General features: G+C 39.5%; 40 non-coding genes and 9 pseudogenes across 40 annotated transcripts; all 49 read left to right on the top strand.

The window, feature by feature from the left end:
- The first annotated feature begins 39 nt into the window (after positions 1–39).
- LOC146023150 (5S ribosomal RNA) lies at positions 40–158 on the top strand. The gene has a single exon (XR_014452577.1). It is a non-coding gene; the product is annotated as a 5S ribosomal RNA (ribosomal RNA).
- Positions 159–503: 345 nt separating this feature from the next.
- Positions 504–622, top strand: LOC146025093 (5S ribosomal RNA; annotated as a pseudogene).
- A 344-nt stretch (positions 623–966) lies between these two features.
- On the top strand, positions 967–1,085 carry LOC146022699 (5S ribosomal RNA). Its single transcript, XR_014452144.1, has one exon. It is a non-coding gene; the product is annotated as a 5S ribosomal RNA (ribosomal RNA).
- Positions 1,086–1,429: 344 nt separating this feature from the next.
- LOC146022282 (5S ribosomal RNA) lies at positions 1,430–1,548 on the top strand. The gene has a single exon (XR_014451747.1). It is a non-coding gene; the product is annotated as a 5S ribosomal RNA (ribosomal RNA).
- A 347-nt stretch (positions 1,549–1,895) lies between these two features.
- LOC146024034 (5S ribosomal RNA) lies at positions 1,896–2,014 on the top strand. Its single transcript, XR_014453431.1, has one exon. It is a non-coding gene; the product is annotated as a 5S ribosomal RNA (ribosomal RNA).
- A 345-nt stretch (positions 2,015–2,359) lies between these two features.
- LOC146023149 (5S ribosomal RNA) lies at positions 2,360–2,478 on the top strand. The gene has a single exon (XR_014452576.1). It is a non-coding gene; the product is annotated as a 5S ribosomal RNA (ribosomal RNA).
- Positions 2,479–2,823: 345 nt separating this feature from the next.
- On the top strand, positions 2,824–2,942 carry LOC146024870 (5S ribosomal RNA; annotated as a pseudogene).
- A 344-nt stretch (positions 2,943–3,286) lies between these two features.
- On the top strand, positions 3,287–3,405 carry LOC146023470 (5S ribosomal RNA). Its single transcript, XR_014452886.1, has one exon. It is a non-coding gene; the product is annotated as a 5S ribosomal RNA (ribosomal RNA).
- A 344-nt stretch (positions 3,406–3,749) lies between these two features.
- On the top strand, positions 3,750–3,868 carry LOC146023802 (5S ribosomal RNA). The gene has a single exon (XR_014453206.1). It is a non-coding gene; the product is annotated as a 5S ribosomal RNA (ribosomal RNA).
- Positions 3,869–4,215: 347 nt separating this feature from the next.
- On the top strand, positions 4,216–4,334 carry LOC146024033 (5S ribosomal RNA). The gene has a single exon (XR_014453430.1). It is a non-coding gene; the product is annotated as a 5S ribosomal RNA (ribosomal RNA).
- Positions 4,335–4,679: 345 nt separating this feature from the next.
- On the top strand, positions 4,680–4,798 carry LOC146024838 (5S ribosomal RNA; annotated as a pseudogene).
- A 345-nt stretch (positions 4,799–5,143) lies between these two features.
- LOC146025128 (5S ribosomal RNA) lies at positions 5,144–5,262 on the top strand (annotated as a pseudogene).
- A 344-nt stretch (positions 5,263–5,606) lies between these two features.
- LOC146022281 (5S ribosomal RNA) lies at positions 5,607–5,725 on the top strand. Its single transcript, XR_014451746.1, has one exon. It is a non-coding gene; the product is annotated as a 5S ribosomal RNA (ribosomal RNA).
- A 347-nt stretch (positions 5,726–6,072) lies between these two features.
- On the top strand, positions 6,073–6,191 carry LOC146024032 (5S ribosomal RNA). The gene has a single exon (XR_014453429.1). It is a non-coding gene; the product is annotated as a 5S ribosomal RNA (ribosomal RNA).
- A 345-nt stretch (positions 6,192–6,536) lies between these two features.
- On the top strand, positions 6,537–6,655 carry LOC146024837 (5S ribosomal RNA; annotated as a pseudogene).
- A 345-nt stretch (positions 6,656–7,000) lies between these two features.
- On the top strand, positions 7,001–7,119 carry LOC146025127 (5S ribosomal RNA; annotated as a pseudogene).
- A 344-nt stretch (positions 7,120–7,463) lies between these two features.
- On the top strand, positions 7,464–7,582 carry LOC146022280 (5S ribosomal RNA). The gene has a single exon (XR_014451745.1). It is a non-coding gene; the product is annotated as a 5S ribosomal RNA (ribosomal RNA).
- A 345-nt stretch (positions 7,583–7,927) lies between these two features.
- On the top strand, positions 7,928–8,046 carry LOC146023148 (5S ribosomal RNA). The gene has a single exon (XR_014452575.1). It is a non-coding gene; the product is annotated as a 5S ribosomal RNA (ribosomal RNA).
- A 1,310-nt stretch (positions 8,047–9,356) lies between these two features.
- LOC146024869 (5S ribosomal RNA) lies at positions 9,357–9,475 on the top strand (annotated as a pseudogene).
- A 344-nt stretch (positions 9,476–9,819) lies between these two features.
- On the top strand, positions 9,820–9,938 carry LOC146022698 (5S ribosomal RNA). The gene has a single exon (XR_014452143.1). It is a non-coding gene; the product is annotated as a 5S ribosomal RNA (ribosomal RNA).
- A 345-nt stretch (positions 9,939–10,283) lies between these two features.
- LOC146021524 (5S ribosomal RNA) lies at positions 10,284–10,402 on the top strand. The gene has a single exon (XR_014451006.1). It is a non-coding gene; the product is annotated as a 5S ribosomal RNA (ribosomal RNA).
- A 344-nt stretch (positions 10,403–10,746) lies between these two features.
- On the top strand, positions 10,747–10,865 carry LOC146022279 (5S ribosomal RNA). The gene has a single exon (XR_014451744.1). It is a non-coding gene; the product is annotated as a 5S ribosomal RNA (ribosomal RNA).
- A 346-nt stretch (positions 10,866–11,211) lies between these two features.
- LOC146021987 (5S ribosomal RNA) lies at positions 11,212–11,330 on the top strand. Its single transcript, XR_014451455.1, has one exon. It is a non-coding gene; the product is annotated as a 5S ribosomal RNA (ribosomal RNA).
- A 345-nt stretch (positions 11,331–11,675) lies between these two features.
- On the top strand, positions 11,676–11,794 carry LOC146021675 (5S ribosomal RNA). Its single transcript, XR_014451152.1, has one exon. It is a non-coding gene; the product is annotated as a 5S ribosomal RNA (ribosomal RNA).
- Positions 11,795–12,138: 344 nt separating this feature from the next.
- On the top strand, positions 12,139–12,257 carry LOC146022651 (5S ribosomal RNA). Its single transcript, XR_014452097.1, has one exon. It is a non-coding gene; the product is annotated as a 5S ribosomal RNA (ribosomal RNA).
- A 344-nt stretch (positions 12,258–12,601) lies between these two features.
- LOC146022278 (5S ribosomal RNA) lies at positions 12,602–12,720 on the top strand. The gene has a single exon (XR_014451743.1). It is a non-coding gene; the product is annotated as a 5S ribosomal RNA (ribosomal RNA).
- Positions 12,721–13,064: 344 nt separating this feature from the next.
- On the top strand, positions 13,065–13,183 carry LOC146022276 (5S ribosomal RNA). The gene has a single exon (XR_014451741.1). It is a non-coding gene; the product is annotated as a 5S ribosomal RNA (ribosomal RNA).
- A 346-nt stretch (positions 13,184–13,529) lies between these two features.
- On the top strand, positions 13,530–13,648 carry LOC146024544 (5S ribosomal RNA). Its single transcript, XR_014453920.1, has one exon. It is a non-coding gene; the product is annotated as a 5S ribosomal RNA (ribosomal RNA).
- Positions 13,649–13,993: 345 nt separating this feature from the next.
- LOC146021743 (5S ribosomal RNA) lies at positions 13,994–14,112 on the top strand. The gene has a single exon (XR_014451220.1). It is a non-coding gene; the product is annotated as a 5S ribosomal RNA (ribosomal RNA).
- A 345-nt stretch (positions 14,113–14,457) lies between these two features.
- LOC146024855 (5S ribosomal RNA) lies at positions 14,458–14,576 on the top strand (annotated as a pseudogene).
- Positions 14,577–14,920: 344 nt separating this feature from the next.
- LOC146021522 (5S ribosomal RNA) lies at positions 14,921–15,039 on the top strand. The gene has a single exon (XR_014451004.1). It is a non-coding gene; the product is annotated as a 5S ribosomal RNA (ribosomal RNA).
- A 344-nt stretch (positions 15,040–15,383) lies between these two features.
- On the top strand, positions 15,384–15,502 carry LOC146022275 (5S ribosomal RNA). Its single transcript, XR_014451740.1, has one exon. It is a non-coding gene; the product is annotated as a 5S ribosomal RNA (ribosomal RNA).
- Positions 15,503–15,848: 346 nt separating this feature from the next.
- Positions 15,849–15,967, top strand: LOC146023491 (5S ribosomal RNA). The gene has a single exon (XR_014452906.1). It is a non-coding gene; the product is annotated as a 5S ribosomal RNA (ribosomal RNA).
- Positions 15,968–16,312: 345 nt separating this feature from the next.
- LOC146023425 (5S ribosomal RNA) lies at positions 16,313–16,431 on the top strand. Its single transcript, XR_014452844.1, has one exon. It is a non-coding gene; the product is annotated as a 5S ribosomal RNA (ribosomal RNA).
- A 346-nt stretch (positions 16,432–16,777) lies between these two features.
- On the top strand, positions 16,778–16,896 carry LOC146022274 (5S ribosomal RNA). The gene has a single exon (XR_014451739.1). It is a non-coding gene; the product is annotated as a 5S ribosomal RNA (ribosomal RNA).
- A 347-nt stretch (positions 16,897–17,243) lies between these two features.
- Positions 17,244–17,362, top strand: LOC146023575 (5S ribosomal RNA). Its single transcript, XR_014452988.1, has one exon. It is a non-coding gene; the product is annotated as a 5S ribosomal RNA (ribosomal RNA).
- Positions 17,363–17,707: 345 nt separating this feature from the next.
- LOC146023532 (5S ribosomal RNA) lies at positions 17,708–17,826 on the top strand. Its single transcript, XR_014452946.1, has one exon. It is a non-coding gene; the product is annotated as a 5S ribosomal RNA (ribosomal RNA).
- A 344-nt stretch (positions 17,827–18,170) lies between these two features.
- Positions 18,171–18,289, top strand: LOC146022649 (5S ribosomal RNA). The gene has a single exon (XR_014452096.1). It is a non-coding gene; the product is annotated as a 5S ribosomal RNA (ribosomal RNA).
- A 344-nt stretch (positions 18,290–18,633) lies between these two features.
- On the top strand, positions 18,634–18,752 carry LOC146022273 (5S ribosomal RNA). Its single transcript, XR_014451738.1, has one exon. It is a non-coding gene; the product is annotated as a 5S ribosomal RNA (ribosomal RNA).
- Positions 18,753–19,096: 344 nt separating this feature from the next.
- Positions 19,097–19,215, top strand: LOC146022272 (5S ribosomal RNA). Its single transcript, XR_014451737.1, has one exon. It is a non-coding gene; the product is annotated as a 5S ribosomal RNA (ribosomal RNA).
- Positions 19,216–19,561: 346 nt separating this feature from the next.
- LOC146024543 (5S ribosomal RNA) lies at positions 19,562–19,680 on the top strand. Its single transcript, XR_014453919.1, has one exon. It is a non-coding gene; the product is annotated as a 5S ribosomal RNA (ribosomal RNA).
- Positions 19,681–20,025: 345 nt separating this feature from the next.
- On the top strand, positions 20,026–20,144 carry LOC146021742 (5S ribosomal RNA). Its single transcript, XR_014451219.1, has one exon. It is a non-coding gene; the product is annotated as a 5S ribosomal RNA (ribosomal RNA).
- Positions 20,145–20,489: 345 nt separating this feature from the next.
- On the top strand, positions 20,490–20,608 carry LOC146024854 (5S ribosomal RNA; annotated as a pseudogene).
- Positions 20,609–20,952: 344 nt separating this feature from the next.
- LOC146021521 (5S ribosomal RNA) lies at positions 20,953–21,071 on the top strand. Its single transcript, XR_014451003.1, has one exon. It is a non-coding gene; the product is annotated as a 5S ribosomal RNA (ribosomal RNA).
- Positions 21,072–21,415: 344 nt separating this feature from the next.
- LOC146022270 (5S ribosomal RNA) lies at positions 21,416–21,534 on the top strand. The gene has a single exon (XR_014451735.1). It is a non-coding gene; the product is annotated as a 5S ribosomal RNA (ribosomal RNA).
- A 346-nt stretch (positions 21,535–21,880) lies between these two features.
- Positions 21,881–21,999, top strand: LOC146023490 (5S ribosomal RNA). Its single transcript, XR_014452905.1, has one exon. It is a non-coding gene; the product is annotated as a 5S ribosomal RNA (ribosomal RNA).
- Positions 22,000–22,344: 345 nt separating this feature from the next.
- LOC146023414 (5S ribosomal RNA) lies at positions 22,345–22,463 on the top strand. The gene has a single exon (XR_014452833.1). It is a non-coding gene; the product is annotated as a 5S ribosomal RNA (ribosomal RNA).
- Positions 22,464–22,809: 346 nt separating this feature from the next.
- LOC146021986 (5S ribosomal RNA) lies at positions 22,810–22,928 on the top strand. The gene has a single exon (XR_014451454.1). It is a non-coding gene; the product is annotated as a 5S ribosomal RNA (ribosomal RNA).
- A 345-nt stretch (positions 22,929–23,273) lies between these two features.
- On the top strand, positions 23,274–23,392 carry LOC146023403 (5S ribosomal RNA). The gene has a single exon (XR_014452822.1). It is a non-coding gene; the product is annotated as a 5S ribosomal RNA (ribosomal RNA).
- The last annotated feature ends 188 nt before the right edge of the window (positions 23,393–23,580 follow it).

Genomic DNA, 23,580 nt, shown 5'->3' with positions numbered 1-23,580 from the left:
TGATAGAAGTAGAAGAGGGCAAAAAAGTGCCTGTATCTCACCTACAGCCATACCACATTGGATATGCCCAATCTCGTCTGATCTTGGAAGCTAAGCAGTGTTTGGCCTGGTTAGTACTTGGGTGGGAGACCACATGGGAACACCAGGTGCTGTAGGTTTTTTCACATTACTGGCAAATTGTTTTTATTCTCTATCTATTTAAATTGGAAACTTTTTCTTTTTATTGCCAGCACAGACATTTAGAAGAGGTCAAACATACACAATAGCCATCACCTAAAGACTTACCACACTGTTTAGGCCCAATTCCAACTGCTTTTGGCAGCTAAACAGTGTTGAGCCTCTTTAGTAGTTTAATTTAAGATCCCCTGCTAATATCATGTCCTGTAGGTCTTTTTACATTACCAAAACATGATTTTTTTAATTAAGCCAAAACAGTTAGGAAACTTTTTTATTAGCTTACCTGGTGATATAAGTAGAAGAGGGCAAAAAAGTGCATGTATCTCACCTACAGCCATACCACATTGGATAGCCCAAATCTCGTCTGATCTTGGAAGCTAAGAAGTGTTGGGCCTGGTTAGTAATTGGGTGGGAGACCACATGGGAACACCAGGTGCTGTAGGTTTTTTCACATTACTGGCAAATTGTTTTTATTCTCTATCTATTTAAATTGGAAACTTTTTCTTTTTATTGCCAGCACAGACATTTAGAAGAGGTCAAACATACACAATAGCCATCACCTAAAGACTTACCACACTGTTTAGGCCCAATTCCAACTGCTTTTGGCAGCTAAACAGTGTTGAGCCTCTTTAGTATTTTAATTTAAGATCCCCTGCTAATATCATGTCCTGTAGGTCTTTTTACATTACCAACACATGATTTTTTTCAGTAAGCAAAAACAGTTAGGAAGCTTTTTTATTAGCTTACCTGGTGATAGAAGAGAAGAGGGCAAAAAAGAGCATGTATCTCACCTACAGCCATACCACATTGGATAGGCCCAATCTCATCTGATCTTGGAAGCTAAGCAGTGTTGGGCTTGGTTAGTACTTGGGTGGGAGACCACATGGGAACACCAGGTGCTGTAGGTTTTTTCACATTACTGGCAAATTGTTTTTATTCTCTATCTATTTAAATTGGAAACTTTTTCTTTTTATTGCCAGCACAGACATTTAGAAGAGGTCAAACATACACAATAGCCATCACCTAAAGACTTACCACACTGTTTAGGCCCAATTCCAACTGCTTTTGGCAGCTAAACAGTGTTGAGCCTCTTTAGTATTTTAATTTAAGATCCCCTGCTAATATCATGTCCTGTAGGTCTTTTTACATTACCAACACATGATTTTTTTCAGTAAGCAAAAACAGTTAGGAAGCTTTTTTATTAGCTTACCTGGTGATAGAAGAGAAGAGGGCAAAAAAGAGCATGTATCTCACCTACAGCCATACCACATTGGATAGGCCCAATCTCGTCTGATCTTGGAAGCTAAGCAGTGTTGGGCCTGGTTAGTACTTGGGTGGGAGACCACATGGGAACACCTGGTGCTGTAGGTTTTTTCACATTACTGGCAAATTGTTTTTATTCTCTAGCTATTTAAATTGGAAACTTTTTCTTTTTATTGCCAGTACAGACATTTGGAAGAGGTCAAACAGACACAATAGCCATCACCTAAAGACTTACCACACTGTTTAGGCCCAATTCCAACTGCTTTTGGCAACTAAACAGTGTATGAGCCTCTTTAGTTGTTTCATTTAAGATCCCCTGCTAATATCATGTCCTGTAGGTCTTTTTACATTACCAAAACATGATTTTTTTCATTAAGCCAAAACAGTTAGGAAACTTTTTTTATTAGCTTACCTGGTGATAGAAGTAGAAGAGGGCAAAAAAGTGCATGTATCTCACCTACAGCCATACCACATTGGATAGGGCCAATCTCATCTGATCTTGGAAGCTAAGCAGTGTTGGGCCTGGTTAGTACTTGGGTGGGAGACCACATGGGAACACCAGGTGTTGTAGGTTTTTTCACATTACTGGCAAATTGTTTTTATTCTCTATCTATTTAAATTGGAAACTTTTTCTTTTTATTGCCAGCACAGACATTTAGCAGAGGTCAAACATACACAATAGCCATCACCTAAAGACTTACCACACTGTTTAGGCCCAATTCCAACTGCTTTTGGCAGCTAAACAGTGTTGAGCCTCTTTAGTAGTTTAATTTAAGATCCCCTGCTAATATCATGTCCTGTAGGTCTTTTTACATTGCCAACACATGATTTTTTTCAGTAAGCAAAAACAGTTACGAAACTTTTTTATTAGCTTACCTGGTGATAGAAGTAGAAGAGGGCAAAAAAGTGCCTGTATCTCACCTACAGCCATACCACATTGGATATGCCCAATCTCGTCTGATCTTGGAAGCTAAGCAGTGTTTGGCCTGGTTAGTACTTGGGTGGGAGACCACATGGGAACACCAGGTGCTGTAGGTTTTTTCACATTACTGGCAAATTGTTTTTATTCTCTAGCTATTTAAATTGGAAACTTTTTCTTTTTATTGCCTGTAGAGACATTTGTAAGAGGTCAAACAGACACAATAGCCATCACCTAAAGACTTACCACACTGTTTAGGCCCAATTCCAACTGCTTTTGGCAGCTAAACAGTGTTGAGCCTCTTTAGTAGTTTAATTTAAGATCCCCTGCTAATATCATGTCCTGTAGGTCTTTTTACATTACCAAAACATGATTTTTTTAATTAAGCCAAAACAGTTAGGAAACTTTTTTATTAGCTTACCTGGTGATATAAGTAGAAGAGGGCAAAAAAGTGCATGTATCTCACCTACAGCCATACCACATTGGATAGCCCCAATCTCGTCTGATCTTGGAAGCTAAGAAGTGTTGGGCCTGGTTAGTAATTGGGTGGGAGACCACATGGGAACACCAGGTGCTGTAGGTTTTTTCACATTACTGGCAAATTGTTTTTATTCTCTATCTATTTAAATTGGAAACTTTTTCTTTTTATTGCCAGCACAGACATTTAGAAGAGGTCAAACATACACAATAGCCATCACCTAAAGACTTACCACACTGTTTAGGCCCAATTCCAACTGCTTTTGGCAGCTAAACAGTGTTAAGCCTCTTTAGTAGTTTAATTTAAGATCCCCTGCTAATATCATGTCCTGTAGGTCTTTTTACATTACCAACACATGATTTTTTTCAGTAAGCCAAAACAGTTAGGAAGCTTTTTTATTAGCTTACCTGGTGATAGAAGAGAAGAGGTCAAAAAAGAGTATGTATCTCACCTACAGCCATACCACATTGGATAGGCCCAATCTCGTCTGATCTTGGAAGCTAAGCAGCGTTGGGCCTGGTTAGTACTTGGGTGGGAGACCACATGGGAACACCTGGTGCTGTAGGTTTTTTCACATTACTGGCAAATTGTTTTTATTCTCTATCTATTTAAATTGGAAACTTTTTCTTTTTATTGCCAGCACAGACATTTAGAAGAGGTCAAACATACACATTAGCCATCACCTAAAGACTTACCACACTGTTTAGGCCCAATTCCAACTGCTTTTGGCAGCTAAACAGTGTTGAGCCTCTTTAGTATTTTAATTTAAGATCCCCTGCTAATATCATGTCCTGTAGGTCTTTTTACATTACCAACACATGATTTTTTTCAGTAAGCAAAAACAGTTAGGAAGCTTTTTTATTAGCTTACCTGGTGATAGAAGAGAAGAGGGCAAAAAAGAGCATGTATCTCACCTACAGCCATACCACATTGGATAGGCCCAATCTCGTCTGATCTTGGAAGCTAAGCAGTGTTGGGCCTGGTTAGTACTTGGGTGGGAGACCACATGGGAACACCTGGTGCTGTACGTTTTTTCACATTACTGGCAAATTGTTTTTATTCTCTAGCTATTTAAATTGGAAACTTTTTCTTTTTATTGCCAGTACAGACATTTGGAAGAGGTCAAACAGACACAATAGCCATCACCTAAAGACTTACCACACTGTTTAGGCCCAATTCCAACTGCTTTTGGCAACTAAACAGTGTATGAGCCTCTTTAGTTGTTTCATTTAAGATCCCCTGCTAATATCATGTCCTGTAGGTCTTTTTACATTACCAAAACATGATTTTTTTCATTAAGCCAAAACAGTTAGGAAACTTTTTTTATTAGCTTACCTGGTGATAGAAGTAGAAGAGGGCAAAAAAGTGCATGTATCTCACCTACAGCCATACCACATTGGATAGGGCCAATCTCATCTGATCTTGGAAGCTAAGCAGTGTTGGGCCTGGTTAGTACTTGGGTGGGAGACCACATGGGAACACCAGGTGTTGTAGGTTTTTTCACATTACTGGCAAATTGTTTTTATTCTCTATCTATTTAAATTGGAAACTTTTTCTTTTTATTGCCAGCACAGACATTTAGCAGAGGTCAAACATACACAATAGCCATCACCTAAAGACTTACCACACTGTTTAGGCCCAATTCCAAATGCTTTTGGCAGCTAAACAGTGTTGAGCCTCTTTAGTAGTTTAATTTAAGATCCCCTGCTAATATCATGTCCTGTAGGTCTTTTTACATTGCCAACACATGATTTTTTTCAGTAAGCAAAAACAGTTACGAAACTTTTTTATTAGCTTACCTGGTGATAGAAGTAGAAGAGGGCAAAAAAGTGCCTGTATCTCACCTACAGCCATACCACATTGGATATGCCCAATCTTGTCTGATCTTGGAAGCTAAGCAGTGTTTGTCCTGGTTAGTACTTGGGTGGGAGACCACATGGGAACACCAGGTGCTGTAGGTTTTTTCACATTACTGGCAAATTGTTTTTATTCTCTAGCTATTTAAATTGGAAACTTTTTCTTTTTATTGCCTGTAGAGACATTTGTAAGAGGTCAAACAGACACAATAGCCATCACCTAAAGACTTACCACACTGTTTAGGCCCAATTCCAACTGCTTTTGGCAGCTAAACAGTGTTGAGCCTCTTTAGTAGTTTAATTTAAGATCACCTGCTAATATCATGTCCTGTAGGTCTTTTTACATTACCAAAACATGATTTTTTTAATTAAGCCAAAACAGTTAGGAAACTTTTTTATTAGCTTACCTGGTGATATAAGTAGAAGAGGGCAAAAAAGTGCATGTATCTCGCCTACAGCCATACCACATTGGATAGCCCAAATCTCGTCTGATCTTGGAAGCTAAGAAGTGTTGGGCCTGGTTAGTAATTGGGTGGGAGACCACATGGGAACACCAGGTGCTGTAGGTTTTTTCACATTACTGGCAAATTGTTTTTATTCTCTATCTATTTAAATTGGAAACTTTTTCTTTTTATTGCCAGCACAGACATTTAGAAGAGGTCAAACATACACAATAGCCATCACCTAAAGACTTACCACACTGTTTAGGCCCAATTCCAACTGCTTTTGGCAGCTAAACAGTGTTGAGCCTCTTTAGTATTTTAATTTAAGATCCCCTGCTAATATCATGTCCTGTAGGTCTTTTTACATTACCAACACATGATTTTTTTCAGTAAGCAAAAACAGTTAGGAAGCTTTTTTATTAGCTTACCTGGTGATAGAAGAGAAGAGGGCAAAAAAGAGCATGTATCTCACCTACAGCCATACCACATTGGATAGGCCCAATCTCGTCTGATCTTGGAAGCTAAGCAGTGTTGGGCCTGGTTAGTACTTGGGTGGGAGACCACATGGGAACACCTGGTGCTGTAGGTTTTTTCACATTACTGGCAAATTGTTTTTATTCTCTAGCTATTTAAATTGGAAACTTTTTCTTTTTATTGCCAGTACAGACATTTGGAAGAGGTCAAACAGACACAATAGCCATCACCTAAAGACTTACCACACTGTTTAGGCCCAATTCCAACTGCTTTTGGCAACTAAACAGTGTATGAGCCTCTTTAGTTGTTTCATTTAAGATCCCCTGCTAATATCATGTCCTGTAGGTCTTTTTACATTACCAAAACATGATTTTTTTCATTAAGCCAAAACAGTTAGGAAACTTTTTTTATTAGCTTACCTGGTGATAGAAGTAGAAGAGGGCAAAAAAGTGCATGTATCTCACCTACAGCCATACCACATTGGATAGGGCCAATCTCATCTGATCTTGGAAGCTAAGCAGTGTTGGGCCTGGTTAGTACTTGGGTGGGAGACCACATGGGAACACCAGGTGTTGTAGGTTTTTTCACATTACTGGCAAATTGTTTTTATTCTCTATCTATTTAAATTGGAAACTTTTTCTTTTTATTGCCAGCACAGACATTTAGCAGAGGTCAAACATACACAATAGCCATCACCTAAAGACTTACCACACTGTTTAGGCCCAATTCCAAATGCTTTTGGCAGCTAAACAGTGTTGAGCCTCTTTAGTAGTTTAATTTAAGATCCCCTGCTAATATCATGTCCTGTAGGTCTTTTTACATTGCCAACACATGATTTTTTTCAGTAAGCAAAAACAGTTACGAAACTTTTTTATTAGCTTACCTGGTGATAGAAGTAGAAGAGGGCAAAAAAGTGCCTGTATCTCACCTACAGCCATACCACATTGGATATGCCCAATCTTGTCTGATCTTGGAAGCTAAGCAGTGTTTGTCCTGGTTAGTACTTGGGTGGGAGACCACATGGGAACACCAGGTGCTGTAGGTTTTTTCACATTACTGGCAAATTGTTTTTATTCTCTAGCTATTTAAATTGGAAACTTTTTCTTTTTATTGCCTGTAGAGACATTTGTAAGAGGTCAAACAGACACAATAGCCATCACCTAAAGACTTACCACACTGTTTAGGCCCAATTCCAACTGCTTTTGGCAGCTAAACAGTGTTGAGCCTCTTTAGTAGTTTAATTTAAGATCACCTGCTAATATCATGTCCTGTAGGTCTTTTTACATTACCAAAACATGATTTTTTTAATTAAGCCAAAACAGTTAGGAAACTTTTTTATTAGCTTACCTGGTGATATAAGTAGAAGAGGGCAAAAAAGTGCATGTATCTCGCCTACAGCCATACCACATTGGATAGCCCAAATCTCGTCTGATCTTGGAAGCTAAGAAGTGTTGGGCCTGGTTAGTAATTGGGTGGGAGACCACATGGGAACACCAGGTGCTGTAGGTTTTTTCACATTACTGGCAAATTGTTTTTATTCTCTATCTATTTAAATTGGAAACTTTTTCTTTTTATTGCCAGCACAGACATTTAGAAGAGGTCAAACATACACAATAGCCATCACCTAAAGACTTACCACACTGTTTAGGCCCAATTCCAACTGCTTTTGGCAGCTAAACAGTGTTGAGCCTCTTTAGTATTTTAATTTAAGATCCCCTGCTAATATCATGTCCTGTAGGTCTTTTTACATTACCAACACATTATTTTTTTCAGTAAGCAAAAACAGTTAGGAAGCTTTTTTATTAGCTTACCTGGTGATAGAAGAGAAGAGGGCAAAAAAGAGCATGTATCTCACCTACAGCCATACCACATTGGATAGGCCCAATCTCGTCTGATCTTGGAAGCTAAGCAGTGTTGGGCCTGGTTAGTACTTGGGTGGGAGACCACATGGGAACACCTGGTGCTGTAGGTTTTTTCACATTACTGGCAAATTGTTTTTATTCTCTATCTATTTAAATTGGAAACTTTTTCTTTTTATTGCCAGCACAGACATTTAGCAGAGGTCAAACATACACAATAGCCATCACCTAAAGACTTACCACACTGTTTAGGCCCAATTCCAACTGCTTTTGGCAGCTAAACAGTGTTGAGCCTCTTTAGTAGTTTAATTTAAGATCCCCTGCTAATATCATGTCCTGTAGGTCTTTTTACATTGCCAACACATGATTTTTTTCAGTAAGCAAAAACAGTTACGAAACTTTTTTATTAGCTTACCTGGTGATAGAAGTAGAAGAGGGCAAAAAAGTGCCTGTATCTCACCTACAGCCATACCACATTGGATATGCCCAATCTCGTCTGATCTTGGAAGCTAAGCAGTGTTTGGCCTGGTTAGTACTTGGGTGGGAGACCACATGGGAACACCAGGTGCTGTAGGTTTTTTCACATTACTGGCAAATTGTTTGGTACTTGTTTCCTAGAACGGCCACAATCGTGAGTGATCGTGGCTCTTAATTAAGGGACACGATCCTCACGATGTGGCCGATTTTTTACAATTTTTTCCATTTGATTGACAGAAATCGGGTCAATCGGTCGGTCGCGACCAATTAAAATCGGCCGCGATGCGACCGACCGATTGACCCGATTTTTCCATAGACTTCAATGTTAAAAAATCTTTTAACATTGAAATCGGTCGGTCTTGTGCCATTATAATGGCACAAGATGAGATGGGCTTGATTAAGTCCATCTCACATAGGGAAAAATGATAAAAAAGGTGAAATGGGCCAATATGACCCATTTCACATTTTTTATGTGCCCGCCATGACCCCACGATAGACGTCAACCCGAAGCGTGGCGAGCGTAGCGAGCCCGCGAGGGGCGGCGGTGCGCGTCCTCTGACCTTTTCATTCCCCTACTATCCACTAGGGCGTGGAGTGAGAATAGAATAGTGTGGCGAGCGCAGCGAGCCACCGAGCCCGAAGCGTGGCGAGCGCAGCGAGCCCCGCGAGGGGACGCGTATACCTGTGAAGTTATACGCGTCCCCTCGCGGGGCTCGCTGCGCTCGCCACGCTTCGGGCTCGGTGGCTCGCTGCGCTCGCCACACTATTCTATTCTCACTCCACGCCCTAGTGGATAGTAGGGGAATGAAAAGGTCGGAGGACGCGCACCGCCGCCCCTCGCGGGCTCGCTGCGCTCGCCACGCTTCGGGTTGACGTCTATCGTGGGGTCTAGCCCACTTAGTAACATTTGGGGGGGCAATTGAAAATAATCATGTGAAAAAAAAAAAAATCGGGTGAAAAATCGGTCGGTCGGATCGGTCGCATCGCATGCGACCAAATCGCATGCGATGCGATCGATCCGATTTTTTATCTTACGACCACAACGATCTAAATCGTTGTGGCCGTTCTAGGAAACAAGTACCAATTGTTTTTATTCTCTAGCTATTTAAATTGGAAACTTTTTCTTTTTATTGCCTGTAGAGACATTTGTAAGAGGTCAAACAGACACAATAGCCATCACCTAAAGACTTACCACACTGTTTAGGCCCAATTCCAACTGCTTTTGGCAGCTAAACAGTGTTGAGCCTCTTTAGTAGTTTAATTTAAGATCCCCTGCTAATATCATGTCCTGTAGGTCTTTTTACATTACCAAAACATGATTTTTTTAATTAAGCCAAAACAGTTAGGAAACTTTTTTATTAGCTTACCTGGTGATATAAGTAGAAGAGGGCAAAAAAGTGCATGTATCTCACCTACAGCCATACCACATTGGATAGCCCCAATCTCGTCTGATCTTGGAAGCTAAGAAGTGTTGGGCCTGGTTAGTAATTGGGTGGGAGACCACATGGGAACACCAGGTGCTGTAGGTTTTTTCACATTACTGGCAAATTGTTTTTATTCTCTATCTATTTAAATTGGAAACTTTTTCTTTTTATTGCCAGCACAGACATTTAGAAGAGGTCAAACATACACAATAGCCATCACCTAAAGACTTACCACACTGTTTAGGCCCAATTCCAACTGCTTTTGGCAGCTAAACAGTGTTGAGCCTCTTTAGTATTTTAATTTAAGATCCCCTGCTAATATCATGTCCTGTAGGTCTTTTTACATTACCAACACATGATTTTTTTCAGTAAGCAAAAACAGTTAGGAAGCTTTTTTATTAGCTTACCTGGTGATAGAAGAGAAGAGGGCAAAAAAGAGCATGTATCTCACCTACAGCCATACCACATTGGATAGGCCCAATCTCATCTGATCTTGGAAGCTAAGCAGTGTTGGGCTTGGTTAGTACTTGGGTGGGAGACCACATGGGAACACCAGGTGCTGTAGGTTTTTTCACATTACTGGCAAATTGTTTTTATTCTCTATCTATTTAAATTGGAAACTTTTTCTTTTTATTGCCAGCACAGACATTTAGAAGAGGTCAAACATACACAATAGCCATCACCTAAAGACTTACCACACTGTTTAGGCCCAATTCCAACTGCTTTTGGCAGCTAAACAGTGTTGAGCCTCTTTAGTCGTTTAATTTAAGATCCCCTGCTAATATCATGTCCTGTAGGTCTTTTTACATTGCCAACACATGATTTTTTTCAGTAAGCAAAAACAGTTACGAAGCTTTTTTATTAGCTTACCTGGTGATAGAAGTAGAAGAGGGCAAAAAAGTGCATGTATCTCACCTACAGCCATACCACATTGGATAGGCCCAATCTCATCTGATCTTGGAAGCTAAGCAGTGTTGGGCCTGGTTAGTACTTGGGTGGGAGACCACATGGGAACACCAGGTGCTGTAGGTTTTTTCACATTACTGGCAAATTGTTTTTATTCTCTAGCTATTTAAATTGGAAACTTTTTCTTTTTATTGCTTGTAGAGACATTTGTAAGAGGTCAAACAGACACAATAGCCATCACCTAAAGACTTACCACACTGTTTAGGCCCAATTCCAACTGCTTTTGGCAGCTAAACAGTGTTGAGCCTCTTTAGTAGTTTAATTTAAGATCCCCTGCTAATATCATGTCCTGTAGGTCTTTTTACATTACCAACACATGATTTTTTTCAGTAAGCAAAAACAGTTAGGAAGCTTTTTTATTAGCTTACCTGGTGATAGAAGAGAAGAGGTCAAAAAAGAGCATGTATCTCACCTACAGCCATACCACATTGGATAGGCCCAATCTCGTCTGATCTTGGAAGCTAAGCAGTGTTGGGCCTGGTTAGTACTTGGGTGGGAGACCACATGGGAACACCTGGTGCTGTAGGTTTTTTCACATTACTGGCAAATTGTTTTTATTCTCTAGCTATTTAAATTGGAAACTTTTTCTTTTTATTGCCAGTACAGACATTTGGAAGAGGTCAAACAGACACAATAGCCATCACCTAAAGACTTACCACACTGTTTAGGCCCAATTCCAACTGCTTTTGGCAGCTAAACAGTGTATGAGCCTCTTTAGTAGTTTCATTTAAGATCCCCTGCTAATATCATGTCCTGTAGGTCTTTTTACATTACCAAAACATGATTTTTTTCATTAAGCCAAAACAGGTAGGAAACTTTTTTATTAGCTTACCTGGTGATAGAAGTAGAAGAGGGCAAAAAAGTGCATGTATCTCACCTACAGCCATACCACATTGGATAGGCCCAATCTCGTCTGATCTTGGAAGCTAAGCAGTGTTGGGCCTGGTTAGTACTTGGGTGGGAGACCACATGGGAACACCAGGTGCTGTAGGTTTTTTCACATTACTGGCAAATTGTTTTTATTCTCTATCTATTTAAATTGGAAACTTTTTCTTTTTATTGCCAGCACAGACATTTAGAAGAGGTCAAACATACACAATAGCCATCACCTAAAGACTTACCACACTGTTTAGGCCCAATTCCAACTGCTTTTGGCAGCTAAACAGTGTTGAGCCTCTTTAGTAGTTTAATTTAAGATCCCCTGCTAATATCATGTCCTGTAGGTCTTTTTACATTGCCAACACATGATTTTTTTCAGTAAGCAAAAACAGTTACGAAACTTTTTTATTAGCTTACCTGGTGATAGAAGTAGAAGAGGGCAAAAAAGTGCCTTTATCTCACCTACAGCCATACCACATTGGATATGCCCAATCTCGTCTGGTCTTGGAAGCTAAGCAGTGTTGGGCCTGGTTAGTACTTGGGTGGGAGACCACATGGGAACACCAGGTGCTGTAGGTTTTTTCACATTACTGGCAAATTGTTTTTATTCTCTAGCTATTTAAATTGGAAACTTTTTCTTTTTATTGCCTGTAGAGACATTTGTAAGAGGTCAAACAGACACAATAGCCATCACCTAAAGACTTACCACACTGTTTAGGCCCAATTCCAACTGCTTTTGGCAGCTAAACAGTGTTGAGCCTCTTTAGTAGTTTAATTTAAGATCCCCTGCTAATATCATGTCCTGTAGGTCTTTTTACATTACTAACACATGATTTTTTTCAGTAAGCAAAAACAGTTAGGAAGCTTTTTTATTAGCTTACCTGGTGATAGAAGAGAAGAGGGCAAAAAAGAGCATGTATCTCACCTACAGCCATACCACATTGGATAGGCCCAATCTCGTCTGATCTTGGAAGCTAAGCAGTGTTGGGCCTGGTTAGTACTTTGGTGGGAGACCACATGGGAACACCTGGTGCTGTAGGTTTTTTCACATTACTGGCAAATTGTTTTTATTCTCTAGCTATTTAAATTGGAAACTTTTTCTTTTTATTGCCAGTACAGACATTTGGAAGAGGTCAAACAGACACAATAGCCATCACCTAAAGACTTACCACACTGTTTAGGCCCAATTCCAACTGCTTTTGGCAGCTAAACAGTGTTAAGCCTCTTTAGTAGTTTAATTTAAGATCCCCTGCTAATATCATGTCCTGTAGGTCTTTTTACATTACCAACACATGATTTTTTTCAGTAAGCAAAAACAGTTAGGAAGCTTTTTTATTAGCTTACCTGGTGATAGAAGAGAAGAGGTCAAAAAAGAGCATGTATCTCACCTACAGCCATACCACATTGGATAGGCCCAATCTCGTCTGATCTTGGAAGCTAAGCAGTGTTGGGCCTGGTTAGTACTTGGGTGGGAGACCACATGGGAACACCTGGTGCTGTAGGTTTTTTCACATTACTGGCAAATTGTTTTTATTCTCTATCTATTTAAATTGGAAACTTTTTCTTTTTATTGCCAGCACAGACATTTAGAAGAGGTCAAACATACACAATAGCCATCACCTAAAGACTTACCACACTGTTTAGGCCCAATTCCAACTGCTTTTGGCAGCTAAACAGTGTTGAGCCTCTTTAGTATTTTAATTTAAGATCCCCTGCTAATATCATGTCCTGTAGGTCTTTTTACATTACCAACACATGATTTTTTTCAGTAAGCAAAAACAGTTAGGAAGCTTTTTTATTAGCTTACCTGGTGATAGAAGAGAAGAGGGCAAAAAAGAGCATGTATCTCACCTACAGCCATACCACATTGGATAGGCCCAATCTCGTCTGATCTTGGAAGCTAAGCAGTGTTGGGCCTGGTTAGTACTTGGGTGGGAGACCACATGGGAACACCTGGTGCTGTAGGTTTTTTCACATTACTGGCAAATTGTTTTTATTATCTAGCTATTTAAATTGGAAACTTTTTCTTTTTATTGCCAGTACAGACATTTGGAAGAGGTCAAACAGACACAATAGCCATCACCTAAAGACTTACCACACTGTTTAGGCCCAATTCCAACTGCTTTTGGCAGCTAAACAGTGTATGAGCCTCTTTAGTTGTTTCATTTAAGATCCCCTGCTAATATCATGTCCTGTAGGTCTTTTTACATTACCAAAACATGATTTTTTTCATTAAGCCAAAACAGTTAGGAAACTTTTTTATTAGCTTACCTGGTGATAGAAGTAGAAGAGGGCAAAAAAGTGCATGTATCTCACCTACATCCATACCACATTGGATAGGGCCAATCTCATCTGATCTTGGAAGCTAAGCAGTGTTGGGCCTGGTTAGTACTTGGGTGGGAGACCACATGGGAACACCAGGTGCTGTAGGTTTTTTCACATTACTGGCAAATTGTTTTTATTCTCTATCTATTTAAATTGGAAACTTTTTCTTTTTATTGCCAGCACAGACATTTAGAAGAGGTCAAACATACACAATAGCCATCACCTAAAGACTTACCACACTGTTTAGGCCCAATTCCAACTGCTTTTGGCAGCTAAACAGTGTTGAGCCTCTTTAGTCGTTTAATTTAAGATCCCCTGCTAATATCATGTCCTGTAGGTCTTTTTACATTGCCAACACATGATTTTTTTCAGTAAGCAAAAACAGTTACGAAACTTTTTTATTAGCTTACCTGGTGATAGAAGTAGAAGAGGGCAAAAAAGTGCCTGTATCTCACCTACAGCCATACCACATTGGATATGCCCAATCTCGTCTGATCTTGGAAGCTAAGCAGTGTTGGGCCTGGTTAGTACTTTGGTGGGAGACCAAATGGGAACACCAGGTGCTGTAGGTTTTTTCACATTACTGGCAAATTGTTTTTATTCTCTAGCTATTTAAATTGGAAACTTTTTCTTTTTATTGCCTGTAGAGACATTTGTAAGAGGTCAAACAGACACAATAGCCATCACCTAAAGACTTACCACACTGTTTAGGCCCAATTCCAACTGCTTTTGGCAGCTAAACAGTGTTGAGCCTCTTTAGTAGTTTAATTTAAGATCCCCTGCTAATATCATGTCCTGTAGGTCTTTTTACATTACCAAAACATGATTTTTTTAATTAAGCCAAAACAGTTAGGAAACTTTTTTATTAGCTTACCTGGTGATATAAGTAGAAGAGGGCAAAAAAGTGCATGTATCTCACCTACAGCCATACCACATTGGATAGGCCCAATCTCGTCTGATCTTGGAAGATAAGAAGTGTTGGGCCTGGTTAGTAATTGGGTGGGAGACCACATGGGAACACCAGGTGCTGTAGGTTTTTTCACATTACTGGCAAATTGTTTTTATTCTCTATCTATTTAAATTGGAAACTTTTTCTTTTTATTGCCAGCACAGACATTTAGAAGAGGTCAAACATACACAATAGCCATCACCTAAAGACTTACCACACTGTTTAGGCCCAATTCCAACTGCTTTTGGCAGCTAAACAGTGTTGAGCCTCTTTAGTATTTTAATTTAAGATCCCCTGCTAATATCATGTCCTGTAGGTCTTTTTACATTACCAACACATGATTTTTTTCAGTAAGCAAAAACAGTTAGGAAGCTTTTTTATTAGCTTACCTGGTGATAGAAGAGAAGAGGGCAAAAAAGAGCATGTATCTCACCTACAGCCATACCACATTGGATAGGCCCAATCTCATCTGATCTTGGAAGCTAAGCAGTGTTGGGCCTGGTTAGTACTTGGGTGGGAGACCACATGGGAACACCAGGTGCTGTAGGTTTTTTCACATTACTGGCAAATTGTTTTTATTCTCTATCTATTTAAATTGGAAACTTTTTCTTTTTATTGCCAGCACAGACATTTAGAAGAGGTCAAACATACACAATAGCCATCACCTAAAGACTTACCACACTGTTTAGGCCCAATTCCAACTGCTTTTGGCAGCTAAACAGTGTTGAGCCTCTTTAGTCGTTTAATTTAAGATCCCCTGCTAATATCATGTCCTGTAGGTCTTTTTACATTGCCAACACATGATTTTTTTCAGTAAGCAAAAACAGTTACGAAACTTTTTTATTAGCTTACCTGGTGATAGAAGAGAAGAGGTCAAAAAAGAGCATGTATCTCACCTACAGCCATACCACATTGGATAGGCCCAATCTCGTCTGATCTTGGAAGCTAAGCAGTGTTGGGCCTGGTTAGTACTTGGGTGGGAGACCACATGGGAACACCTGGTGCTGTAGGTTTTTTCACATTACTGGCAAATTGTTTTTATTCTCTAGCTATTTAAATTGGAAACTTTTTCTTTTTATTGCCAGTACAGACATTTGGAAGAGGTCAAACAGACACAATAGCCATCACCTAAAGACTTACCACACTGTTTAGGCCCAATTCCAACTGCTTTTGGCAGCTAAACAGTGTATGAGCCTCTTTAGTTGTTTCATTTAAGATCCCCTGCTAATATCATGTCCTGTAGGTCTTTTTACATTACCAAAACATGATTTTTTTCATTAAGCCAAAACAGTTAGGAAACTTTTTTATTAGCTTACCTGGTGATAGAAGTAGAAGAGGGCAAAAAAGTGCATGTATCTCACCTACAGCCATACCACATTGGATAGGGCCAATCTCATCTGATCTTGGAAGCTAAGCAGTGTTGGGCCTGGTTAGTACTTGGGTGGGAGACCACATGGGAACACCAGGTGCTGTAGGTTTTTTCACATTACTGGCAAATTGTTTTTATTCTCTATCTATTTAAATTGGAAACTTTTTCTTTTTATTGCCAGCACAGACATTTAGAAGAGGTCAAACATACACAATAGCCATCACCTAAAGACTTACCACACTGTTTAGGCCCAATTCCAACTGCTTTTGGCAGCTAAACAGTGTTGAGCCTCTTTAGTCGTTTAATTTAAGATCCCCTGCTAATATCATGTCCTGTAGGTCTTTTTACATTGCCAACACATGATTTTTTTCAGTAAGCAAAAACAGTTACGAAACTTTTTTATTAGCTTACCTGGTGATAGAAGTAGAAGAGGGCAAAAAAGTGCCTGTATCTCACCTACAGCCATACCACATTGGATATGCCCAATCTCGTCTGATCTTGGAAGCTAAGCAGTGTTGGGCCTGGTTAGTACTTGGGTGGGAGACCACATGGGAACACCAGGTGCTGTAGGTTTTTTCACATTACTGGCAAATTGTTTTTATTCTCTATCTATTTAAATTGGAAACTTTTTCTTTTTATTGCCAGCACAGACATTTAGAAGAGGTCAAACATACACAATAGCCATCACCTAAAGACTTACCACACTGTTTAGGCCCAATTCCAACTGCTTTTGGCAGCTAAACAGTGTATGAGCCTCTTTAGTCGTTTAATTTAAGATCCCCTGCTAATATCATGTCCTGTAGGTCTTTTTACATTGCCAACACATGATTTTTTTCAGTAAGCAAAAACAGTTACGAAACTTTTTTATTAGCTTACCTGGTGATAGAAGTAGAAGAGGGCAAAAAAGTGCCTGTATCTCACCTACAGCCATACCACATTGGATAGGCCCAATCTCGTCTGATCTTGGAAGCTAAGCAGTGTTGGGCCTGGTTAGTACTTGGGTGGGAGACCACATGGGAACACCTGGTGCTGTAGGTTTTTTTCACATTACTGGCAAATTGTTTTTATTCTCTAGCTATTTAAATTGGAAACTTTTTCTTTTTATTGCCAGTACAGACATTTGGAAGAGGTCAAACAGACACAATAGCCATCACCTAAAGACTTACCACACTGTTTAGGCCCAATTCCAACTGCTTTTGGCAGCTAAACAGTGTATGAGCCTCTTTAGTTGTTTTATTTAAGATCCCCTGCTAATATAATGTCCTGTAGGTCTTTTTACATTACCAAAACATGATTTTTTTCATTAAGCCAAAACAGTTAGGAAACTTTTTTATTAGCTTACCTGGTGATAGAAGTAGAAGAGGGCAAAAAAGTGCATGTATCTCACCTACAGCCATACCACATTGGATAGGCCCAATCTCGTCTGATCTTGGAAGCCAAGCAGTGTTGGGCCTGGTTAGTACTTGGCTGGGAGACCACATGGGAACACCAGGTGCTGTAGGTTTTTTCACGTTACTGGCAAATTGTTTTTATTCTCTATCTATTTAAATTGGAAACTTTTTCTTTTTATTGCCAGCACAGACATTTAGAAGAGGTCAAACATACACAATAGCCATCACCTAAAGACTTACCACACTGTTTAGGCCCAATTCCAACTGGTTTTGGCAGCTAAACAGTGTTGAGCCTCTTTAGTAGTTTAATTTAAGATCCCCTGCTAATATCATGTCCTGTAGGTCTTTTTACATTGCCAACACATGATTTTTTTCAGTAAGCAAAAACAGTTACGAAACTTTTTTATTAGCTTACCTGGTGATAGAAGTAGAAGAGGGCAAAAAAGTGCCTGTATTTCACCTACAGCCATACCACATTGGATATGCCCAATCTCGTCTGATCTTGGAAGCTAAGCAGTGTTGGGCCTGGTTAGTACTTGGGTGGGAGACAACATGGGAACACCAGGTGCTGTAGGTTTTTTCACATTACTGGCAAATTGTTTTTATTCTCTAGCTATTTAAATTGGAAACTTTTTCTTTTTATTGCCTGTATAGACATTTGTAAGAGGTCAAACAGACACAATAGCCATCACCTAAAGACTTACCACACTGTTTAGGCCCAATTCCAACTGCTTTTGGCAGCTAAACAGTGTTAAGCCTCTTTAGTAGTTTAATTTAAGATCCCCTGCTAATATCATGTGCTGTAGGTCTTTTTACATTACCAACACATGATTTTTTTCAGTAAGCAAAAACAGTTAGGAAGCTTTTTTATTAGCTTACCTGGTGATAGAAGAGAAGAGGTCAAAAAAGAGCATGTATCTCACCTACAGCCATACCACATTGGATAGGCCCAATCTCGTCTGATCTTGGAAGCTAAGCAGTGTTGGGCCTGGTTAGTACTTTGGTGGGAGACCACATGGGAACACCTGGTGCTGTAGGTTTTTTCACATTACTGGCAAATTGTTTTTATTCTCTAGCTATTTAAATTGGAAACTTTTTCTTTTTATTGCCAGTACAGACATTTGGAAGAGGTCAAACAGACACAATAGCCATCACCTAAAGACTTACCACACTGTTTAGGCCCAATTCCAACTGCTTTTGGCAGCTAAACAGTGTTAAGCCTCTTTAGTAGTTTAATTTAAGATCCCCTGCTAATATCATGTCCTGTAGGTCTTTTTACATTACCAACACATGATTTTTTTCAGTAAGCAAAAACAGTTAGGAAGCTTTTTTATTAGCTTACCTGGTGATAGAAGAGAAGAGGTCAAAAAAGAGCATGTATCTCACCTACAGCCATACCACATTGGATAGGCCCAATCTCGTCTGATCTTGGAAGCTAAGCAGTGTTGGGCCTGGTTAGTACTTGGGTGGGAGACCACATGGGAACACCTGGTGCTGTAGGTTTTTTCACATTACTGGCAAATTGTTTTTATTCTCTATCTATTTAAATTGGAAACTTTTTCTTTTTATTGCCAGCACAGACATTTAGAAGAGGTCAAACATACACAATAGCCATCACCTAAAGACTTACCACACTGTTTAGGCCCAATTCCAACTGCTTTTGGCAGCTAAACAGTGTTGAGCCTCTTTAGTATTTTAATTTAAGATCCCCTGCTAATATCATGTCCTGTAGGTCTTTTTACATTACCAACACATGATTTTTTTCAGTAAGCAAAAACAGTTAGGAAGCTTTTTTATTAGCTTACCTGGTGATAGAAGAGAAGAGGGCAAAAAAGAGCATGTATCTCACCTACAGCCATACCACATTGGATAGGCCCAATCTCGTCTGATCTTGGAAGCTAAGCAGTGTTGGGCCTGGTTAGTACTTGGGTGGGAGACCACATGGGAACACCTGGTGCTGTAGGTTTTTTCACATTACTGGCAAATTGTTTTTATTATCTAGCTATTTAAATTGGAAACTTTTTCTTTTTATTGCCAGTACAGACATTTGGAAGAGGTCAAACAGACACAATAGCCATCACCTAAAGACTTACCACACTGTTTAGGCCCAATTCCAACTGCTTTTGGCAGCTAAACAGTGTATGAGCCTCTTTAGTTGTTTCATTTAAGATCCCCTGCTAATATCATGTCCTGTAGGTCTTTTTACATTACCAAAACATGATTTTTTTCATTAAGCCAAAACAGTTAGGAAACTTTTTTATTAGCTTACCTGGTGATAGAAGTAGAAGAGGGCAAAAAAGTGCATGTATCTCACCTACATCCATACCACATTGGATAGGGCCAATCTCATCTGATCTTGGAAGCTAAGCAGTGTTGGGCCTGGTTAGTACTTGGGTGGGAGACCACATGGGAACACCAGGTGCTGTAGGTTTTTTCACATTACTGGCAAATTGTTTTTATTCTCTATCTATTTAAATTGGAAACTTTTTCTTTTTATTGCCAGCACAGACATTTAGAAGAGGTCAAACATACACAATAGCCATCACCTAAAGACTTACCACACTGTTTAGGCCCAATTCCAACTGCTTTTGGCAGCTAAACAGTGTTGAGCCTCTTTAGTCGTTTAATTTAAGATCCCCTGCTAATATCATGTCCTGTAGGTCTTTTTACATTGCCAACACATGATTTTTTTCAGTAAGCAAAAACAGTTACGAAACTTTTTTATTAGCTTACCTGGTGATAGAAGTAGAAGAGGGCAAAAAAGTGCCTGTATCTCACCTACAGCCATACCACATTGGATATGCCCAATCTCGTCTGATCTTGGAAGCTAAGCAGTGTTGGGCCTGGTTAGTACTTTGGTGGGAGACCAAATGGGAACACCAGGTGCTGTAGGTTTTTTCACATTACTGGCAAATTGTTTTTATTCTCTAGCTATTTAAATTGGAAACTTTTTCTTTTTATTGCCTGTAGAGACATTTGTAAGAGGTCAAACAGACACAATAGCCATCACCTAAAGACTTACCACACTGTTTAGGCCCAATTCCAACTGCTTTTGGCAGCTAAACAGTGTTGAGCCTCTTTAGTAGTTTAATTTAAGATCCCCTGCTAATATCATGTCCTGTAGGTCTTTTTACATTACCAAAACATGATTTTTTTAATTAAGCCAAAACAGTTAGGAAACTTTTTTATTAGCTTACCTGGTGATATAAGTAGAAGAGGGCAAAAAAGTGCATGTATCTCACCTACAGCCATACCACATTGGATAGGCCCAATCTCGTCTGATCTTGGAAGATAAGAAGTGTTGGGCCTGGTTAGTAATTGGGTGGGAGACCACATGGGAACACCAGGTGCTGTAGGTTTTTTCACATTACTGGCAAATTGTTTTTATTCTCTATCTATTTAAATTGGAAACTTTTTCTTTTTATTGCCAGCACAGACATTTAGAAGAGGTCAAACATACACAATAGCCATCACCTAAAGACTTACCACACTGTTTAGGCCCAATTCCAACTGCTTTTGGCAGCTAAACAGTGTTGAGCCTCTTTAGTATTTTAATTTAAGATCCCCTGCTAATATCATGTCCTGTAGGTCTTTTTACATTACCAACACATGATTTTTTTCAGTAAGCAAAAACAGTTAGGAAGCTTTTTTATTAGCTTACCTGGTGATAGAAGAGAAGAGGGCAAAAAAGAGCATGTATCTCACCTACAGCCATACCACATTGGATAGGCCCAATCTCATCTGATCTTGGAAGCTAAGCAGTGTTGGGCCTGGTTAGTACTTGGGTGGGAGACCACATGGGAACACCAGGTGCTGTAGGTTTTTTCACATTACTGGCAAATTGTTTTTATTCTCTATCTATTTAAATTGGAAACTTTTTCTTTTTATTGCCAGCACAGACATTTAGAAGAGGTCAAACATACACAATAGCCATCACCTAAAGACTTACCACACTGTTTAGGCCCAATTCCAACTGCTTTTGGCAGCTAAACAGTGTTGAGCCTCTTTAGTCGTTTAATTTAAGATCCCCTGCTAATATCATGTCCTGTAGGTCTTTTTACATTGCCAACACATGATTTTTTTCAGTAAGCAAAAACAGTTACGAAACTTTTTTATTAGCTTACCTGGTGATAGAAGAGAAGAGGTCAAAAAAGAGCATGTATCTCACCTACAGCCATACCACATTGGATAGGCCCAATCTCGTCTGATCTTGGAAGCTAAGCAGTGTTGGGCCTGGTTAGTACTTGGGTGGGAGACCACATGGGAACACCTGGTGCTGTAGGTTTTTTCACATTACTGGCAAATTGTTTTTATTCTCTAGCTATTTAAATTGGAAACTTTTTCTTTTTATTGCCAGTACAGACATTTGGAAGAGGTCAAACAGACACAATAGCCATCACCTAAAGACTTACCACACTGTTTAGGCCCAATTCCAACTGCTTTTGGCAGCTAAACAGTGTATGAGCCTCTTTAGTTGTTTCATTTAAGATCCCCTGCTAATATCATGTCCTGTAGGTCTTTTTACATTACCAAAACATGATTTTTTTCATTAAGCCAAAACAGTTAGGAAACTTTTTTATTAGCTTACCTGGTGATAGAAGTAGAAGAGGGCAAAAAAGTGCATGTATCTCACCTACAGCCATACCACATTGGATAGGGCCAATCTCATCTGATCTTGGAAGCTAAGCAGTGTTGGGCCTGGTTAGTACTTGGGTGGGAGACCACATGGGAACACCAGGTGCTGTAGGTTTTTTCACATTACTGGCAAATTGTTTTTATTCTCTATCTATTTAAATTGGAAACTTTTTCTTTTTATTGCCAGCACAGACATTTAGAAGAGGTCAAACATACACAATAGCCATCACCTAAAGACTTACCACACTGTTTAGGCCCAATTCCAACTGCTTTTGGCAGCTAAACAGTGTTGAGCCTCTTTAGTCGTTTAATTTAAGATCCCCTGCTAATATCATGTCCTGTAGGTCTTTTTACATTGCCAACACATGATTTTTTTCAGTAAGCAAAAACAGTTACGAAACTTTTTTATTAGCTTACCTGGTGATAGAAGTAGAAGAGGGCAAAAAAGTGCCTGTATCTCACCTACAGCCATACCACATTGGATATGCCCAATCTCGTCTGATCTTGGAAGCTAAGCAGTGTTGGGCCTGGTTAGTACTTGGGTGGGAGACCACATGGGAACACCAGGTGCTGTAGGTTTTTTCACATTACTGGCAAATTGTTTTTATTCTCTATCTATTTAAATTGGAAACTTTTTCTTTTTATTGCCAGCACAGACATTTAGAAGAGGTCAAACATACACAATAGCCATCACCTAAAGACTTACCACACTGTTTAGGCCCAATTCCAACTGCTTTTGGCAGCTAAACAGTGTATGAGCCTCTTTAGTCGTTTAATTTAAGATCCCCTGCTAATATCATGTCCTGTAGGTCTTTTTACATTGCCAACACATGATTTTTTTCAGTAAGCAAAAACAGTTACGAAACTTTTTTATTAGCTTACCTGGTGATAGAAGTAGAAGAGGGCAAAAAAGTGCCTGTATCTCACCTACAGCCATACCACATTGGATAGGCCCAATCTCGTCTGATCTTGGAAGCTAAGCAGTGTTGGGCCTGGTTAGTACTTGGGTGGGAGACCACATGGGAACACCAGGTGCTGTAGGTTTTTTCACATTACTGGCAAATTGTTTTTATTCTCTATCTATTTAAATTGGAAACTTTTTCTTTTTATTGCCAGCACAGACATTTAGAAGAGGTCAAACAGACACAATAGCCATCACCTAAAGACTTACCACACTGTTTAGGCCCAATTCCAACTGCTTTTGGCAGCTAAACAGTGTTGAGCCTCTTTAGTCGTTTAATTTAAGATCCCCTGCTAATATCATGTCCTGTAGGTCTTTTTACATTGCCAACACATGATTTTTTTCAGTAAGCAAAAACAGTTACGAAACTTTTTTATTAGCTTACCTGGTGATAGAAGTAGAAGAGGGCAAAAAAGTGCCTGTATCTCACCTACAGCCATACCACATTGGATATGCCCAATCTCGTCTGATCTTGGAAGCTAAGCAGTGTTGGGCCTGGTTAGTACTTGGGTGGGAGACCACATGGGAACACCAGGTGCTGTAGGTTTTTTCACATTACTGGCAAATTGTTTTTATTCTCTATCTATTTAAATTGGAAACTTTTTCTTTTTATTGCCAGCACAGACATTTAGAAGAGGTCAAACATACACAATAGCCATCACCTAAAGACTTACCACACTGTTTAGGCCCAATTCCAACTGCTTTTGGCAGCTAAACAGTGTATGAGCCTCTTTA

This window comes from Crinia signifera, chromosome 7 (genome assembly GCF_055691185.1).
Source record: "Crinia signifera chromosome 7, ASM5569118v1, whole genome shotgun sequence".
Taxonomy (NCBI): domain Eukaryota; kingdom Metazoa; phylum Chordata; class Amphibia; order Anura; family Myobatrachidae; genus Crinia; species Crinia signifera.
Note: the sequence above shows the minus strand (reverse complement) of the source record. Positions and strands in the feature narration are given on the sequence as shown.